The sequence below is a fragment of the Odontomachus brunneus genome, unplaced genomic scaffold (genome assembly GCF_010583005.1).
Source record: "Odontomachus brunneus isolate Ranch 3 - 2012 unplaced genomic scaffold, Obru_v1 Obru_scaffold_063, whole genome shotgun sequence".
Taxonomy (NCBI): domain Eukaryota; kingdom Metazoa; phylum Arthropoda; class Insecta; order Hymenoptera; family Formicidae; genus Odontomachus; species Odontomachus brunneus.
This window is the reverse complement of record NW_022639513.1, coordinates 736,536-758,131: the sequence shown is the minus strand read 5'-3', so window position 1 is coordinate 758,131 and position 21,596 is coordinate 736,536. Positions and strand designations below refer to the sequence as shown.

Sequence of the window (21,596 nt, the reverse complement as noted above, 5' to 3'; positions counted from 1 at the left end):
GTCGAGTCCTAATATTGTTAGAACATTAGAATAGGTGCATAAAAATATTGAGTCTGAATTATTTTATATACTTTAGGGCTTTCGAGATTTTGGAAAGCGATTTTGGATTACAAATTTCAAATTCCATTGTCCTACCTTTACCGAGCATCTGATTGGTTCTTGCATATTTGATGCAAATGACGGAACAAGTGAGCGCCAACGCACGCGTGACAGTTTGACACTTTGCATGTTAGAAGCGTTAATATTTAAAAAGAAAGAAGATTGCAAGTTTAACAGTTTGAACAATGTTGAAATGCATTGAAAATGTATTTAGATAAAATACATACAAACAAATACAGCTAAAATAAATATAACGTATAATAGCGCGCTTTATATATGCTAATTTAGTGGTAAAAATTTGCATGCAGTTCGAGCGCTTAGGAGTGAGGAAGGAATGAGAGAGAAGGAGGAAGATATAGTTGGAAAATTCCGAGTGAATCAACACTCATATAAGCTTTTACTAAACGGCTCCAATTTGTAAAAGAACCAATTTGCTTGTTAGAAAGGTTGAAATTTAAAATGCTACTAATTATTTGATAGACCATACAATGCTGAAATCTATTCAAAATACATTTAAATAAAATATATATGCACAAGCGTGTATAAATAAATAGGTGTAACGTATAATAATTCACGCTGTACACTAGTTTAGATAAAAATCTACATATAACTCCAGCGCTCCAATTTATAACTCCAGAAAGACAAAGTGACAGAAGGGAGGGGATACAATTGAAAAATTCCTAGTGACGCAACGCGCACACGAGCGCTTGCAAGGCGGCTCCAATTTATAAAAAGACTGAGTCAACAACAACTGACACATCAATTCCTCCCATATAACTTACGGCATTATTAATTCCCACCATTTCCGCACGTGACGTTACGAATTCTCCACGGAGAACCACACTCGGAAATTATTGCTCCGCACTTAACAGAACGAGAATGACGTGCTGTCTATCTTACTCTCCAGAGAGACTGATTGTTAACTCGACTGTTACGGTCCGTTCGTTTTTGTTGGCCCTAGCGATGCAAGTAGATTTGCGAAAAGACGCGAAGTTGGAACGCGTGGAAAATAATTATCCTAAGCACACACTAGGCGACTCGATTTTGCTTCCATCTGTCGTAATCGGACGAATCGCGTACGTTCAAACTATTCGTGGAGTTCCAAGTAGAAACGGTCGCGAATGAGGCAGACGAAAAATTGTCGCAGTCCTCGAAACTGCGTTACGTTACTGAAATATTACGGATCTTATATTTTTTAAATTTCGTTTGTTTAAGAGGAATGCCGTATTTGGAAACTTTTCTGACAAAATACGGACTTTTTCCGTATTTGGAAATCGAAGCAGTTGGTGAATAGTTTTTACCCGGCCGTATTATAATTCTATTAGCAAGCTTTTAGAAATTGAAACTTCTAGAAGGAGCTTGTACCGATGTTGATCGCTGATTGATTCACATCATAAATTCAGAAAGGCCGATGAGGTTATAAAAAGATCTCGTATCGCGCGACGAGACGTTATGTTCGGGCTCCTCGTACCTCGGCTATGTCGGATTTGTGACGTCAGAAGCGAGGAATGACATGTTGACGAAAATTGCATGCCATTTTTGAGTAAATATGAAAGAGCATTTGAGATTGCTTGAGCACACTTGTAAAATTGTCTAAAAAATCTTTTTCCCTTGACGATCAACAAATAGTCGTAGTAGTCAATAATAAATAACGAAATAAGACACGTTAAATGGTAAAATAATTCTGTTTTTGTCTGCATGCTTTATTCCACCATTTATTATGCAACTATTTATCAATTGTCAGAGAAAAGAGATATTTTTCGGACAATAAATATGCTCAAACAATCTCAAATGCTCTTTCGTCCGTATTTTGAAATGTAACTTTTATCAGCGTGTCGTTCCTCGCTTCCGACGTCACAAATCCAACATGGCCGTGGTGAGATACAAGGAGCTTTAAGAATTCATCACGATTACGGTTTTCGCTTACAATTCGGCTTGACCTTCTTCATGACGAACCTCGATCTTGGCTTATAGTATGAGATTCCAAAAGGAGACGGAATTCCATTTTTATCCCAACTGAGGACTCGTTCTACACACAGAAAAGAGCTTTCAAAACATCTGTATTTTTTACATATAAATTTAAAAATGAGATTATGTATAATGCTAAACAAAGATTGTGTTATCTCTTCATTGATACATTTTTTATAGATGATTAAACAAAAAATATATTCTTATTATTCAAAAATAATTTTTATAAATAGAAAACTCAAAATATTAGATTGAGAATACAATACTTTTAAATGTCGGAAGAAGATATCGTTATCATCGAGGTAATTGTATTTCTTATGAGATTATAATATTCAAATAAAATTATAACATTATATACGCTTACAGTGAATACGAGCGCGCATTCGTAACATTACGTACGCTCGTATTTCGGGAACAATTAAGTAGTTCTTTCACATTACATCACATTACTGTGTGGTTTTATTCATCTTCGTATAACAATCCCACAAGTTCCTCAAAGTACATTCTTTTATCCTGCTTACTCGTTTATCTTGTATATTCCTCACATTTTTCTTTCATGTTATTTCTTTCATTTTTTATTTTTCTTGTCATTAAAATGTCATTAAAATATCATTTTACTATTTATCTTTTTTTATCATTATATCTCTGGCAGTCTACACAGGAAATGTATAGAAAAATTGCATTCAAACAAATGTTATTTGTTCCATAAGTATTTCATAAATTTATATAAATCTATCATAATTTTATCATAAGCATCATATATTTATTCAAAATACATTTTCATTCCTAGTAAGTTTAGCATTTCAATCATATAAATATTATATTAATCATATGAATCATATAAATATAAACATGAATCATATGAATATGAAATTAAAATAAGAATTCGGCTTATTACATAAAATCGAATCGATTTTTTCATCGAGGCAAAATTTTATAATATTCTTGCAAAAAATATAAAAAATCTGCTTTTGAGTAATATGAGCTTTTTGAAAGTTTGTAATAAGTATATTTTAAAACTATTGTCAAGAAAATATTCTTTGAAGATAACCACTACGTAAAAGGTGGAAAGTAAACTAAGTTCTTGCTTTTCTCAGTGATGGAGTGACATTTTTCTGTGTATAGCAGCAACAGTCGTTGCTGTCTTCTTGTGTTCCTATCCTTCATATAATATATATATATATATATATATATATATATATATATATATATATCATGTTATATGTATTGATATTCTTCTGTATATAATAAAGTTTAATAGAATAAAATATAATAAAGTATTAAAATCAATACCAGAAGAATATACCTTTCGCAACGCTCATATTCCCGTGTCCATTACTTGCACATTACACAGCTTCGTGAATTTTATTATATCCCATATGTGGGTCTCATTAATATAATTATTATAGTATCATTTTTATCATATCATCGCTCTTATTATTATTCTCGTTTCAATTCGACGTTTCGGTTGAATTTCTCCAAATGTACCGTAAAACGTGCACTCTGCCTCCAATGCCGGAGAAAATGTCATGTATTATTACACCCGTAATGCAATGCCCATTCGTACAATTACCCGATCCAGTTTTATGTCTCGTGTTTCCCCCGGCAATCTCTTTTTTTTTCCAAGTATCGGTTTCTTCGGGACACTTTGAGAATTGTATGCCCTTTTACGAAAAATGGCATGAAATTTCGCTCGTTTTACGAAGAACTCCCGTGGCTCGTCGAAATTCGATGCATCCGCACCATATCGCTCCGACCAACTCGAACATACCTCGTCGAGGTGTCAGCTCTCCGGGAGAGTTTCGGCAAAATGAAGATAAAAAAACAAAAAGAAGAACACGCGACGGTAAATAGGCGTCGGCTTATTTGTAGCGAACGGCTCGTCTTTCGAGCAGTGAAATTTGCAGCGTACCGAATTACTCGTCTAGATGCTGCGCGTTACGCAACATTTTACTGCAGCCGAACACGGCGCATCACTAATGACGTCCGACGCATACAAAGCGCCGCGGCATTGATCAATACCCAAATTACATTACATCATCGCAGATGAAACGCGCATTATATTTATCCCGGTGTAAATATTCAATACGGCGGTCCTGTATTTTACATTTATCTATTTTGCATAACTCGCGCACGTGAGAATGACGCGCGTCGAGGGATATCAATTTCCATGTAGAAATTTCTCAAGGTTTTTCTGGATGCAGCATGGGTTACGATCGGAACGTCCAAACGTGTCCCCAAAAAATTCCATTATATAACAACAATTTGGAATTCCACATTTATCCCATAAATTCGTTTTATACACAGAAAAGAAAAATCTTTGTAAATATCTGTAAATTTTAAAATGAAATTACATAGCGTTAAACGGAAGTTGTGTTATTCTCATCAGTACGTTTTGTAAATGATTGAACAAAAAAAAAATATATTCTTATTATTCAAAAATAATTGTCATTGGAAAGATTGTGTTTTATAATGGAAAACATAAAATATTTGGTTGAAAATATGTCACTTTTAAATGTCGGAAAAAGATATCGTTATCATCGAAATAATCACATTGTACTTTTCATAAGACCATTATTATATTCAAATAAAATTATAACATTGTAGAAATTCAAGACTTTAAAATTTTTTTAACAAAAATATATATCATTATTTTAAAATGAGATTACATAGCGTTAAATGATTGGAAACCCAGTGTTATCCTCATCAATACATTTTATAAATAATTAAATAAAGAAAAATATATTCTTATTATTCAGACATAATTTTTATAATTAGAAAACACAAAATATTGAATTAAGAATACGATATTTTAAAATATCAGAAGAAGATATCATTATCATAGATATAATCATATTGATTTCTTATGAGACTATTATGATATTCAAATAAAATTATAACATTATGTTGAAACTTAAAACTAAAATTCTTCTAACAAAATTATATAGGATGTCCCAGATTCTCCTCCGTAATTTTTGTGAGAACATAAAACGGATTGAGATGAACATAAAAGTCCTATATCTATTTCGAGCCTCTCGGAATTTTCTATTAATATTCTCCATCGTGAGTGAATAAAATTAAGAGACGAGTTACTAGCTAGAATGAAATTTCTTGCAAGTGTATAATATACTATTTCTAGTAATAAATGCAATTTTTATTCATAAAATGATTGAAATAGAGTACATGGGCGGACGAGGTAAAGTGGGCCCATAATTAAGAATCAGCAGAAAGGCTGCGAAGACCTCTCGCGAAGACTCTGGAATTACTAATCAGAATACATATTTTATACGTAGCCTTCTTACTCTGCACTACTGGGCAATTTAACTCGGTACCAAGTCAAGATGACTATGTTGCTGCATGTTTGTATTTTAGTTATTAAAATATGCGTTTAACAGGTCTTATGGTAGGCGTTAATATATAAAAGAAGGTTGCCTCTATCATGTTTATACAGTCAGGCATAATAATTAGTTGCCTGAGAAGTTGTAACTTCGAAATTCTAAAATATAAAGCATCTAGCCCTGATCTCCCCTACACAAATATTCGTACAGTAAGAATTTTATTAGTATAATAAGTCTTTAGGCCATAAAAATTGCGGTGATATTGCAGTAATGGTCTAATTCTATGAAAATTGCTGTTTCTTTTGCTGGAAAAAGAATAACGCAATTAATCCGGAATTATTATAGTGATAAGAAGTAGATATTTTTATGCATCACAAAGTATACATTAAACGTTTGTATATTGTTTTCAGCATTTTTGTTTATTTTTGGATAGGGTTCAAAATATGTTTTAAATAAATTTGTGTGCGCTTATGATGAATTCATGATAGATTCGCAGATACATAAACTCACGAAATACTCCGAGCAAATAACATTTACTCAAATGCAGGATATATTTTATAGTGCGCGCACTTCTAACTCGTATTTTGGTAGATTTTGCAATCAGAATCTGTAATCATTTTGGGAAATTGGACTGCTTGGTTGAGGAAATTGGAAATCCCAATTAGGTCCCAAGATATGTTCAATGTAGATGAAGAGTCTTGTCCCGCCGTCTATGCACGTCTATTCGTGGAATTTTCACCAAGTCGTCCAAGTTCCAACTCATGGGGCGAACTTCTCTCGCGCAGCTACGCGAAAAAAAGTCGAAATTTATAACGATCGCGCACCGAGCATGCTACACGACGAACGCAATTATTTATCGAAATCGCAACGCGCGCTCGACGAGCACGAAAATACGGCGAGCTCGTCGCACGTCCCCTTTGGATTTCGCGCACCGCTGGCCGATCTCTCGTCGAAATGTACTTCTTGCCTGCATCGCGCGCAAGTGGATTAATTAAAGCGGCATGAGATTATCAACTGCGATGAGCACTGTTGAGGCCGGTTTAAAAAAAATAGAAGAATTCACGAGCAGGCGAGCATTAGCGGGGTGAGATTCCACGTGGAATCGCGAGAGCGAGATAGAAAGAACGAGAGAGACAGAGAGGGAGAGAGAAAGAAAGAGAGAGAGAGAGAGAGAGAAACAGGAAGAGAAAGAAAGAGAAACAGGAAGAGAAAGAAAGAGAGGGAGAAACAGGGAGAGAAAGAAAGAGAAGGAAAAACAGGGAGAGAAGGAAAAAGAGCGAGAGCCAATTTCCCCGGCAGAGGCGGATTCTTGTGTTTTCATATATAATAAAACGCTGTGGCGGCCGACGAGCCGAAGGCACGTGTGTACGCACGTAATTTCATATTCACATTTGGTCGGCCCTCGCGGACGTCCTAAATAATTAAATTTATAGTTTTAACTGACAGCGAGCGCGACGTCTGCGCAGAAGGGCGGCGGTAGCGAAATTCCGCTTCGCTTTTCGGCTCGCTCGCGTCGCAAAATGCATGCGCGACGTGCATGTCGGGATTTTATCAGACGTATCCCTTCGTACGTCTCGTGTAATGGTGTATGTATGTAGGAACAGCCAATTAACGACTCCAAGTGGCGCGCCGCGCAGCGATATTTCCCTTTGCGTTAATGAACATTCGTGACGCACGCGTCCGTGAAAGCGACACGTGTATTATTGTTGCGTTCAGCTCAAAAATTATGCTCGACTGTTAAATATTTGCCCCCGCCGCTGAAAATGTATCGCACGCATTCTCAGTTTCTCCATTAACGGACGCCAAAGTTTCGTCCGTTTTCGGTGGGGCCGCTCGCTCGGTTTGCGTCATTAAAGCATAGAGCCCGCGGCGATACAAATCCGTCCGGATTTTCGCGGTAATTAATAATTCCGCGGACACGGAGATGTTTTATGATTTCGTTTATGATTTTGGGAAGAAGCGCGGCGGCCGGAGTGCATTCGACATGCGAAAATCGTAATGAAGCGCCGACTGATCGCGTCTGGCGGAGTGTATTTTCTCGGATAAACTCGCTCAGTGCAGCTCGCGCGCAACGTCGATGAATGTCCATCTCCGTCGTCTATTGTGGCAGATTTTCGTTGCGGTGAAATCATACGGTGCGTCGCTTTTCATTTCCGCTCGCTAAATAACATGTATCGCGACGAGGCGTCACCGTGCCCTGAACTTTCAAGCAGCACGACAGGAGCGTTACAAAAGCGTCTTACAAACATTGTAAGGAGAGAACGTCGCATAGTTTTTATCATATAAATTCTTTTAAATCTTATCGTATTTTCTAGTAGTCCAGGAATATACTATGCCAGTAGAGTTTATCTTTCCAAGAACACGGTAGATTCTTTCAATCGACTTCAAAGAAGAGGAAGTTCTCACCTTCCATGTTCGCTCATAACACGAGAACCGTCAAAGATGTTGAGATGAAAATTTTTGTAGTTTGATCAGTATGATGTCATGATCCTTGCAGAGAGAATTCCCTCCTGAGAGAAATTATTCGATAAAAAATTAGCAAACGGATATCTCCGATCAAAATACCGATGGATTTTTGTATCCAATTAGGAAACATTCGATAAGAAATATCGGTTCATACTTTTTTTTTTCGGTATATCTAATGAATTATGTTCGGAAGTATCTGATAAAATTTAATCGGATATCCTAATCGGATATAAAAATTTATCGGAATTTGATCGAAAATATCCGTTTGTTAGTTGTTTATCGGATAATTTCTCTCGATGTAGACTTGGAAGAAAGATAAGAAAATTAATTTTATCATGTTTACAGTCAGTCACAACAATTAGTTACCTGAAAAGTGGTAACTTTGAAATTCTAAAATATAGGTTTCGTCTATACCGCAATTACGTCTCGAATTACCGTACACGCTGTTAATTATATATAACATATAATTATATATAAAATTATATATGCGCTGTTAATTATATATAATATAATATATATATATATATATATATATATATATATATATAACTCTATATAAATATTATATATAAATTTATTTCCCCACATATTATATATGAATTTTGTCATATGTGTGTGGGTGTATGTATCATTAATAAACTATCAGAATTTTTCTTACTAAGGAACGTAAAAAATTTTGCAAATAGACGTAGTAAATTTTTTAATAATAAATTTCAATTCCTGAAATGTATATAGTACGTGCAGCATCGAAGGATAATAAATTAAAGCTGAATGTCACCCACATAATATGTTTCTTAGTTACAAAGTTTAAAATAATTTTTACTACAAAATTCTCTCCATATAGCCGCAACAAAGCAGAAAAGTTCTTGCCCGGTTAATTACCCAGGCTCAGGCACTTTAATGAACCGCGAAGAGTGCGCGGAAGGAAATAGGGAAAGGGAGATGAGCCTACTGCCATTAGACAATGCTCGTTTGAAAGATTCTCGGTCACAAGGGTGGCAAGCGAAGGGTAACGATCGAACCGCCGACTCGTTTCTTGTTCGTAGACTCTGGGGAACTCGGCACCATCTCTCGTCATAAGAATATCTAGACGAAACATTCTATGAGAGGAAGATCCAATTAGCAATAAGGAGAAGATTACGGTACTTCGAGTATACCAGCTCGTGTTGGAACCACGTTTGCAATCAACTGAAGTAGCATCTTCGAAGGATTTGCTACATTCAATTTATTGTAAGTACAGACTTTTATATACTAACTAGATTGCTGAATTCCACGTGTTTTCAAGTGGAGAAGATGTAGGAAGCTATATTATTTTGGGTTTACTCCTACATATAAATCACATCGATCAGTCATTGTAAAATCAGTGTTAGGATTTATAATGAATAACATAACTACAAATCTGAAAGTATTGATTATTAATATTTTTAGATTTTATTATTAATTATTTACGAAGAGTACACACGCAATTGTAAACAATAAAGATTTAAACTAGATAAAAGAATGAAATAAAATATTAAAAAATATAACAGACAAAATGTTTGTAAGTAAAACAAAATATCACGCAGTATTTTTCTGATTAGAATAGTCACGAATTGATCACGTGGTGTACATACACTCACAGATAAACACACTCACAAATACACACATTAAATGTGCACACGCAAAATAATATGGCGTTTATCCTCCATCATCATTCCATTGTCCAGAGTCAGCAATCTAGTTAGAGGACATCTGACAATTATTGACACACCCGTTGTGTGCTGGTAAAATTCATCAAAGTGGACACAAAATGCCTCTACTATTTCGCAAACAATCACGTAAAATTTTGTGCTACTAATTAAAAAAGATTAGCGAATGATTGCGCGATATGGCAGATAAATCATGATAGCGACACTTGCGGTCATGATTTATAGATTAGGTTAAACAAACAAGAGTCTTCTACCATTTTGTAAATAACCAGGTGGATTTTTAATTATTAATTAATGCTTCTAGACAACGTTGTCACTTTTTCGAAATAGTCAATAGTCATGTTGCACGAATATGATGGTGCATTGTACATGGTTAAGATTTTCGATTGATATAGTGGAAAAAAACGTTAAAGCTATTTCGGCGCAATGTGTATAGTCGAGAACAAAACGAACACTTTTTTCCCAATGTAGTTGTAGCGCTCTGAGTTGTCAGAATTGCGAGCAATCGGTAACGGATTTGCGCAGTGGTTAATTGTCTCTTGTTATTGAGCGATTATTGCGGAAATTTATCAGTAATTGCTCGCAATTATGACAACTCGGAGCGCTGCAATCATAGTTTAAGTATAACCAAACAATTATGACAGTAATTGTCGGCGCTTTGATGTCATACTCATGTAATTACATGAACTATCGTAATATCTTTAAGGTCAGTGGAGCGTTAATTTTCAAAATGTATAATTTAAATATAATGGAGTTAGTTGTGAGAATATTTATCTAAAATCGCGTTGGAATAAACATGTAATTTAGAAATTGAAATTTTGAAATTGAGAAATAAGTAAAATTGGTATTATTGAATAAATATTATTAAATAATATTTTTAATATTTGATATTTAAATAAATATTTTAAAAGTTATTATGTGTGTGTATTAAGGATTTTGCTGAATGCAATAAGCAAAATTTGTGCAAAAAATTAGACTATATTTTATAACTAACCTAATGCCTGCTTCATATATAGAATTGTATTGCATGAGCAAGAGCAAAGATGTATATGAATAAATGTTTATATGTACAATTTTTATTTATTTGTTAAAAATATTAGTGTAATTATACAATTACACTAATAATAAATTTTTTTATTTATGAGGATTTTTCGAGAAACGGAAGAAACTAATTTCTTTTGTGAGAACTGTAGTATTATTTTTCGCTATCATCTTAGTATTTCTCTATTAAATTTTCTTGGTATATTTACATATACTCACATCACAGAAAGTTGCGTCGCCATATTGCTAGTTACACCGTTCGCACATGCGCACTGGAAATTTATTTCTACATTTCTGGCTACTGTAACTGGTTATACTTGAGCTGTGCTACATAATTTCATTAGAAAAAGGAAATGTTAAACTGTTTCTCTCTCGACTGTACATGCTCCATTCAGATATTCTTAGGTCGATACTTTGCGCGAACGATAGTTCAATGAGCGACCAGGTGCGGGAAAGAAGGACAACGATTGTCTCTCTCTATGGAGCGAACGGCGTCTAACGATCATGTGAGACAAGAGGGAGAGATCGCGGTGTGAAACTACTCGCTGAAACGTGCCGCATCGGCGTTGCAGCGAGTGGCACAACTCGACAACGGCTCGGCCATTACCGAGAAAGAGAGAAAGAGGGACAGAGAGACAAGGAGACGGAAAAGGATAACGGCGGAATGGTGGAACTGAAGACTGTTCCTTCGCTTAAATTAAACCTGACGATATCTTCGACTTCGCTCTAGCACTCCCCTTTTTAATTTCGACGACACGTCGGGCTACAGGAGATAACGCAGCCTGAGTTAACGAGCGCGCAAGTCAGATCCGACTTATTCTCCAATGAATATAGAAGAAGTCAGAACGCTCGACGAAGCGACAAGAATCGACGGAAAGTGGTGAATGACAATATCGTATCGCAAATCAAGCTTTGAACGCTTTCTCCCGAATTCGGCAAGTTTTTAACGCTCACTCATCTCAGCTGCGCTTTCCTTGGCAAAAAGACAAGAAGAATCCATCCTGACAGCATTCTCAGTCAAATTGCAAACTAGGTTCATTTGATTCTTGATCCTGAAGCTAAAAACCTTACGTAGAAAATTTCATGAAATCCAATTGAAATACAGACAAATCACTTAAAAAATGATTACAAATTCTGGTTAGAAAAACTATGGAGAGTCAAGTTTAAAGTCTTGCATAGAAATTTTTCAGAATTTTCCTTGAATATAGATTCCAACTACATCATTCCAAATACATGGGAACGTATGAATTTGGAACATTTCTATATGGGTCACAATTATATTTTAGAAATCGGATTATCCAATCCTATGCGAAGTGTGATGTTCCAAACACGTGTTTCTAGATGGGAAATCCAAGCAAATTCCATTTTATTCGCCAAACATTTCCCGAATATTTTTCTGGTTTCCATTTTATATTAGAATTATGAAAAGCACTTTAGGTATATATTAAAAAAAACTTATAAAGCACTTTAGGTATATATTTACACTCTATGGTTACAAATGTTTGAAACGTATAAATATATGTATAAATATTTAAAACGTTTAAAAATTTTAATATTGTTTAATTACTTCTATAAATTTTAATAGTTAATATGAGAAAGACTCTCTTGATAATTCTATAGAATCATACCGATTTTAAAAAGAAAAATGTGAATATCGTTAAATTCGAGAAGAGAAGTAAAGGAAGAAATCATATCCGCCCCCCTCCCCCCCTTGGCTAATCGCGACTGAAGTTTCAAATGAAAAGAAGAATAAAGGAGAACAGTCCTAATATTCTCAGTCAATCCACTTGTTGGAATCACTCGATCGACGATTCCGAGAATGGAGATGCTAAAAATCGACGAAAGGTTGAAAATGCCAAATTAATCAGACAGCGATGCGTAACGTACACAGTACGCGTAATATCATTAAATTGCACATGTACGCGAGCTGCGCGATTGCAAATGTTACATTCCTTTACAGCGATGTACTAATTACTCCAAAATATATCGCTCTAACGTTACACCACAATTTCGCAGCAAGATACCTCCTTCGCTCCCATCTCCCCCTCCCTCCCTCCTTCCTTCTCCCCCCCTCTCTCTCTCTCTCTCTCTCTCTTTCTCTGTCTCTGTCTCTCTCCCAGAATTTGAATCGGAAATTCCCAGATTGGTCGAAATATCGAGCGGAGCCGGTGTACGACCAACTCCATGAATAAATTTACATCCATCGAACCGGCAAGTCTCCACTTTTCTAATTGCAATCCCGCTTATTTGCACGGCGCATCGCGCCTCCGGCGTTTCGGGCCACGAAGCGAGAGGAACGTGTGCGCGTTCGCTAATATTTTAATAGTCACGACGTAGCGCGCCGGCTCAACACCGCTGCCGATGACGAGGAGGATTTTATCGACGTGTTGATTTTACCGCCATTTCGCCGAGCTGCCGACTACCGGGTCAATCGCACCGTGAAAATCGGATATGACGTTTGCTCTGCCTGCTATCGCGAGTGTTCCCGGCAGCCAATCAGGGTCATATTACGCGAAAGTTCGCACGCGAAATCGGGCTATCCAGTGGGGGATGAGGGCGACGAAGAGGAAGAGCAGGAAGAGGAAGAAGAGGAGGAAGAGGAGGAGGAGCAGAAGGGTGCACAAGCTGCGCATACCACCGTCCTTTTCCTCACCAATGCGAACGCGAGCGAATGACGAGCGAGTGGTTTTCGACCAGAATTTCCCCAAGTTTTCGTTGCAAACGCGAATGCAAACGCGTTCGTTGTGTACGACGAATTCCGACGTATTAAGTTCTTTCCAGAGCTGTAGATTTACAAAGAGACGACATTGAAAAATTTCGTTGATAAGCGTTTGAAAGTACTGAAGCATCTAAAATCGTATTCTTTCTGCAATAGTCGACAAAACAAGCCGTAAAATTATATGTATACAAAATTTTTATAGGAGCAAAAGATTTTTTCCTTGGAAAAAAAACTTAACCAAGCCCAATCTGCAGCACCGTATTATGGGTTTAATTAGACTAATTTAAAAAACAAACGAAGTTTTACCTCCCTATCCCTATAAAAATTTGTATATATATATGTATATATTTACAACTTGTTTTATTATTCCAATTATTCTAATTATTCTATGATTAAAATTATATATCGCTGCTTATACAATGTATGTCAATAATTGCCAAACACTCTGTATATGAGAAACAATGGTTGTTGACTTGAATATATTAGTTTTAAATGGATACTAATTTATTTTCTGTGTATAAACTTCCAAACAATTACCGTTTCGTCTCAGAGTCTATCTGAGTTACAAAATCCAAGTAGCATATTGTCTTCGCATTAGCTAATAAGCATTGTGGTATTTCGATGATTTATAATATTTTTGTCAAATATTTTTAGTATGTCATGACTTAATAAAATATCTTTTAACACAGAGCATTGCAAAGCTTTACGAGCTAAGCACAGAGCTATAACACAAAGCTAATTCAAACTAATCATGAAATGAACATTCCCATTTAGCTTAATTATTGAGGTTAACTTTGCTTATCACTGTGTATACAAAATAGCGACTTTCGATACATCGAATCTGAATGTCGCTCCTCTGTAAAAATCTAGGGCTCTAATTCTTCCTTAAATAAAGTTACCGTGTCACCGTGCAGGAAAAAAAGAGGAGAGCGGACGGGCCAACTTACTTTCAAGTGGAAAAAGCCGACGGTGGGCGACAGGTCCGTCGTGTCTCTCAATCGATGAAAATTACTTTGGACCACTCTAATCTCGTTGCGAGTTTTCAAAATACACTTCCAGATTCGTCGTTTATTTCGACATTTCCGCACTCTCCGGGACGTAGTAGTTCGCAGCGACTACCTTTTTTTTTTTTCTCTTTATTAGGAAGAGCCACGATTCGTCGCGCACCTTTGATATTCTCGAGCGGAACGATGAGCGCAGTGCGGCCCGTCCGGACCGCGAAGTGTTAAAGCCGATAGAGAAAACCGTGCAGCGGATGCAGCGAATGCTAATACTCACGCGGAAATCCGTTGTTTAATTCGAACATCCGCTAAAACTGGAGCGCGCGCACGCGCGTGGGGGATATCCTTTCGATTTTCCGCCGGCGCGGCCATCTAAATTTTCCGTGTACAATAGTCCCTTACGGTAGTAAATCGATAAATTTGCTTTTCCATTTAACTTCGCAACATCGGACACAAAGTCAGGGTTTTACCTTGGCGATAAAGAACTATGATTGCGAGAGAAAGGGGCGAGGGAAAGACAAAGAGAGAGAGAGAGAGAGAGAGAGAGAGAGAGGGAGAGAGAGAGGGAGGAGGAGAAGGAGTGAGAGGGGATGTGTCAATAGCTGCGCGCAAATACCCGGACAAACAGCCCCGGCGACGAGAAAACATTTTCGGCAACGGCGACTCATTGTATCAGGCAGCTCGTCCAGGAAGCTCTCCAACGGCCGTCCTCCACGGCAAACACGATCCCCGTCCGTCAAGTATGGTATCCCGGGGGATAAGCCGGGAAATACGATGCACCCTTAACGCGCCGCGCTGCGACTCGTCACGGAGAAAAAGAGGGAGGAAAAACTGATGTATTATGTATTTATTTATTTCTGCGTTGCACGCGCGCGCTCGCCTAGTGAAGTAATAAATTATGCATTTTGATAAGGTACAGGTGTTGCCGTCGGCCTCTCCGCGTATGCAAACGCATGCGGAAAGCTCGGAGATTGAAAGCAAAACAAAACGAAGGAGGAAGAAAGGAGAACGAAGAAGAGGATGGGGGAGTACGCTGCGATGTGCATGGAATGTACGGCGCGCCGCGCGTATTGTATAAAATCGTCACCACAGCTTAGTTATTACGCGGCCGTTCGGAACGAAAAATACACGCGTAAATCATGTCCCGCGGGATGATTCACGAACGTACCTTCGAGCACCCCCGACGATATAATGCAAATGACCGCGTGTATATATTTTCGTATCGGGCCACCGTGTTACCCTTTCGCACCGTCGTGATAAAACACCTCGGAAAGGTAGCCCCTTCGGTGCCATAACCTTGTTAAGCTTTCCGTGCCATCGAGTCTCTTTAGAAAGGACGACTCTGTTTGAAGAGGAATCAAGCTTGTGTAAAAAAAAAAGACTGAGAGAGTGACAGAGAAAAAGAGAGAAAGAGAGAGAGGAAAAACTAAACAACACACGGGTGGCAGAGCGCGTAAAGCTGAAAATGGGTCAGGCAAAGGTCGCGAACCCTCAGCAGATCGGATAGGGCGATGCGCCGGCAAATGCGGTAATTAATATCAGTTTAGCGGCAACTCGGAGGAAGAGAAGGAGGAGGACGATGCAATAAGTTAATAAGCGCAGCCATGCGCCAAGTTTCGTGCCAGCGATCGAGCGTCTACCGAATCTCACGGGCCTGAGTGTGTGCCTTTAAGCACTTACACCTACGCGTCTTACCTACGTAGAGATCCCAATCGTTGACGCGGTTACGGCGCTCAGTGGTGTAACCGGGAATCGAGGAGATGGTGAGAGTTCCTCAAGAATCGACGTTATAGGGATCGCAGATTGCGACGTCGCTCTCTGCGTGGCGCAGCCTTTGTAAATTGCTGGAATCACTCTAGTCAGAATTCAGACAAAGTATGATGATACCTGATTAGTCTACATCCTGCTCGCTATTTTTAGAGATGACATGAATGGGAGAGAGAGAGAGAGAGAGAGAGAGAGAGAGAGAGAGAGAGAGAGACAGAGTAACTCTAGTGAAAGTGAGAGAGAAGCTCTAAAAACTAAAATAGTAAAGCACGCTGCAAGTTCTCTCCCACTCACTCCTCACTCATTTCCTCCCTACAAATGGCGGATGATGTCCTAACTCTGACTTGAGGAACTCCAGAATTGCGATCCGAACGTTGTTCGCACGTTGTCGCGCCCTGCGGCTCCTTCGTTAGCTCTCCCCACAGACTTCTACGTAACGTATCTAGACTACTAACAGGCATATTTGAGTATGATGCACGAGTAAGTCTTGCCGCTATATTTCGGAAAGGTAAGATACGCATAAACAGATGGTTAATCCTCACATTTTTTTGACATCTTAAGAAATAACAAATTTTTGGCTCAGAAATGACAAACATCTTCAGACGTCCAAAAGAGCCACTTTGATTCCTTTCGATTTAAATATTTTAAAACTTTCTCCCTCTCCCTCAATCTTTTCTCCAAAATAAATCATAAAATAACTCGTTACCTCTATATTATCAACCTCTTCCATTATTCTTTTTAACATGTTCTATTTTAAAAATAATTAAAAGTCATGGGAGATTTTTTTCTAGACCACGAGAAACAAAATTGACGACAAAAATGATCTCAAAGGAATGAAAGTGGTTTCATAGATTAATTTCTAGTATTAATTTGGCACTGTGAGGTCGTTTCTCTGAGGTTCATCCATATTTATTTAAATTTTGTAAAAATTCTAATAAAAATTTATGAATAATTATAAATATATTTTTAAGTTTGTAGAATATTATTAAGAAATACTCACAAATTTTCATTTAAATGTTTCATTTTATTACAAATATAAAAAGAACACAATAAAAAGATTTTTGTATGAGAAACAAAAGTCCTTATTTTTTCCACTAACTTGCGAGAAATTCAAAATTAAAGATCAATTAGGTCGGAAATGGCTCCATTATAACAGATTAGAATTAAGAAAAAGATTCAAGATTTCAAGTGCGTAATATACTGAAAAAAAATACTTAAAAATTTATTTGTGGGACACAAAAATTATTTCTGTAGATAAAAGTTTACTTCGGAAAAATTTATTTCTGTGAAGTAAACTTTTATCCCACATATACATACAAATAAATATTCAGTATAATTTTTTCAGTATATTTACGAAGAGAAAAAAATTTCTTCCCAAAATTATCAGACCTTCTCTTTTTAACCCATTTGTATATTATTGGAAAAAATTGAAAAAAATTTATTTTGTAAAAAATGCATATACTATGAATTATTTTTTCTTTAAATTAACGACAAATGTAGTAAAAAACCTCATGAATCATGATGCGTGTCAAAAACGCGTGATTCTTGTAATTCGATCCATCTTCAGTAAGAAAATACGATTTGAAAATTCCATAATAATGGCTAGGCCAAATAAACGGATGTGTTCGCTTCTGTTGTAAATGATTTAATATCTTGTATGTATCTTTATGTAACTTTAATATTGATTAATATATACATACACACACGCACATTAATCAATTTAAAAACTACATGGAAATATATACAACACATCGCACGCACGCACACATACACATACATACACACACAAAGGAAAAGTTGAAAAAATTAAATTTAGTGCTATATAAGTTGCCAATCCGAGAATCGTTTACTAGACATTTTTATATTCATCAAAAATACAATTTGATGGATTACCGTCTTGTGTATGATAATGTATTTTATTTTTTTACTTGAAAACTATTAGTTTTACGAAAAAAATAAGAACGTTTATAAACAAATAAAGCTTTCTGATGCATTTTTAAATGATCACATTCCGATCTGTTAAAAAGTTCTAATGAAAAATAGAATAGAGGTTGCTGGTTTTATTCTCTTATAATGTATGATACGGCAGGATTAAAAAAGTTTTAATGAACACCCATTTTACTAGTAGAAAACACCCTCCACACTTCATTTTTTTTAATCTTTCCAAAATTTGAGAAAAAATAAAAACCTAATTTTCACTTCACCCTTTGAAGGAGTGTAATTTCTCAAAAAGCGATATAAAAGTATAAGAGTGTTTCCAAGAAAAACTCTCTTTAATTTTTGACAAGGAATCATCTTTTAAAAATTTTCGCAGTTATTTAGAACCACTTTATATGTATATAACAATATCGCATAAAGAGAAATTTGTTTCTTCCTGGTTCATTAGGTCTTCCAATAATGTTCAAAGCAGAACTGCACACCTGCAGTTATACATGTCTTTATGTGCCGCAATATGGCCGCCGCTCCCATCACGCTTATGCAATCCACATCAATGTGCAGCCGTTAATATATGTATGTTCGCAATGTCTAAACATGTTATGTAGAGATCTGTGTTTCTCTAATATTGATCTTTAATTGCTCAAAGTCTTGTCATGTTGTCGCATCGCGAATGAGCCTCAAGAATCGCGCTTGGACTCGGTCACGATGATTTGGTGTCAGATTTCGTTTCATGATTTTTTTTCGGTCCCTCTCTCGCTCTCCCATCGCGCAATTTGAAGATTCCACGCCGCCCGAATTTCTTGGGTTTCCCGGCGAGGAAGAATTTTACAAGGGCGCCACGAACTTTCCCAATATTACGGGGCAACCCAATAATTACGTGAAGCTCTGCCCGCTCCGTTCCGTGCCGTTGCCGCGAGTGCCGCCGCGCTCTGCCCGGGATAGAGGAAGATAGCGGTACCTCACACAGCAGGAATCTCCACTTTCGATCGAAGCCATCCCGCAGGCATGCTTATCTGCCTCACGGGTTTCTGCCAAACTATTGCTCGCATCCCCCGTAGTCGATATCCCCTCCCTCCTCCCCCGCCTGCTCCTCTTTATCTTTGTCCGTCTGTCTAGCCACTTATTTGTCTCGTTACTTCTCACTTGCTCGATTAGCCGGCACATCCTGATATCGATAGTTTCTTCTGTCTTAAGATAGAGAACTCGTATTGTCTTTAATTTTTCTCAACTCTTCCGTAACAAATCCCCGTATGGAAATATAAACAGAGATCTGGTCGGTTTTCCTCATTCGCTAAAATCTGATCGGAAAACTTTATCTGAATCCGATTGGGAAATATCCCATTTTTAATAGGGATACCAGGTAGAAAAACAGACAGGGATCCAATCGGATTTACCGATCGGATTCTCTCCTCGTCGATATTTTTTAATTCTATTTAGATTTATATTAAAATTTGACATATATATATATATATATGTATGTTTGTATATATATGTATATAAAAACTAGAAGATACGTATAGAAATATATTAAGTACAATACCTCGTTTTTTATGCACTCATAAAGAAAAAAACTTGTATGAAAGAGTCGAACGAATTAATCACGCCTTCTTCAGGAGAAAGTTTCATCGATTACAAATCTTTGCTTTCTTTTTAAAATTATGATACTTCTACTGACGATTGCACAAAATGAAGTATTAGGCGTGGTTTCGATTCCTGTACACATTGTCTAGTTTTTCCCGATTTGCTACAAGAGTTATACGTATCACATTTTCACTTCAAATATAAAACTTTAATTAACTTAAACTAAAATTACATTACATATTAAAGTATATTTTGACATCATCAGAGTCAAAACATGTGAGTAAATTATATCCCATTATAATTAAACGTACTTTGTTAACTTAGCTCCTACTGCGTTGTAGAATTCAAAGTTTAGCACAGGGTCAAAATTTCGACTCGGAATATTTACTATATTTGGAAATGTTTGAGAAATTTCCATATAGGCAATTCATAACTTTATGGGAAATCGAATTGGGTCCCAATTAGATCCCAGGAAATTTTCTATGTGAGGTGCAGTACATATATGCCCGCCTGTTCTCCTCTACAGCGACATAACGTAGTGACAGGCGTTCCTACCATCACGGTTAATTTGACTATAGACAAGATACACCTTTCGAGGTAAACAATTTGAATAGATTGGAAGTGAGACGTGAAGCTGCAGATCCTGACTTGTCGCGAGTCTGTCCCGTGTTATCGAAGTTGGAATAATAATTAAGTCGTTTATTCAATGCGCGCGTCGAAACAACGCGCGAGAGCAGGTATACGTTAAAATAATACCTACGACGTTACCGAACGGATATGCACAGGGAGCTGCACACTGCGAAGAAGCAACAATCGCAAAGCTTGTCGGGCGCGCAGCCCCAACGTGTCGCTAATAGGTAAACACACGTGCGTAAACTCACCCCCTTAGTCTCGGAAGAGAGTAGATCCGCTTAGCACGCGTCTATGTTCGAGCCAAGCCTAGATCAGCCAAAATTACTTATCGAGCAAACGTTCTCGCGCTTACGCGCCTTTATCAGATTAAAATTTAACGATGGCGACGATAATCACCCACGTGGAACATTTTTGGAATATAATTGGAAACCAGTTTGATTTCCCAACAAGCAAGATGGACTTTAGGGAATCTAGCAAGATTCAGATGAAAATTCACATAAAATATTCTTTGAGATCTAAATACTATCCAGTATGATTCTCCAAAAGAAAGAGATGGTCTCTAAATGTAAAATGTACGTAGATTGAAGTGAGAAATGCAATATTTAAAACTCTCGTAATTCTTTAAATGAAAAATCCAAACAGATTCCACTTAATTCCTGCGATCCAGAAATGGAGGTAATATATGAATGGTAATAATGCAAAAATAGAGGTAATCTAAGAATGAAGGCCATCAGAGAGAAAGAGAGAGAAAGAGAGAGGGGGAGAAAGAAAATGAAAAGACAAAAGGAAGTTAGAGAGGGAAGGAAGAAAGAGCGCGATAACGGGAGATATTAAAATTTTCTTATGTTTTTTGTCTTCTGATTGTTAATATTATGTATTATAGTTAATATCTGTAACACGAACGAAATAGCACACGCTTAGCTTTCTGTCATAATGTTTTGATATTTCTTTATTTATTTTTATTTTTTGTTTTCTATTGAATTTATAATAGTTGAAACAAAAGTGGAATTTTATAAGAGTTTAATTCTATAAGAGAAGTTGCCAATTTTGTCTATTAAAAAAGAAAACTTGTTTCTACAGTATTTTTGTTTTGATTCTATACAGAAAATTCGTGTTCAGAAGAAGAATGGGATTCTCAAGTGGTATTGTAGTGGAGTGACCTACTTCAGGACAAATTTCTACGTTTTGATCGGAATCCATGCTGGGTCTGCGAAAATCCTGAAGAATTTCTATGCAAGCAACTTTCCGTACAGTTTCTGGCTTGAGACTGGATGATCCGCGAAGATGATTGGTTTACGTCGCTACCGCGACAATCGTAAGTCACATGACACAAAAGTATTACACCAATATTAAACTT

At 36.8% G+C, this 21,596-nt stretch overlaps 1 long non-coding RNA gene across 1 annotated transcript in view; it reads left to right on the top strand.

Moving 5' to 3' along the window:
- The window catches only part of LOC116846307, a 160,222-nt gene extending 138,626 nt beyond the window's left edge, over positions 1–21,596 (top strand). Inside the window, exon 5 of the long non-coding RNA XR_004378449.1 lies at positions 21,344–21,596. This is a non-coding gene — a long non-coding RNA (uncharacterized LOC116846307). The remainder of the gene's footprint in view (positions 1–21,343) is intronic.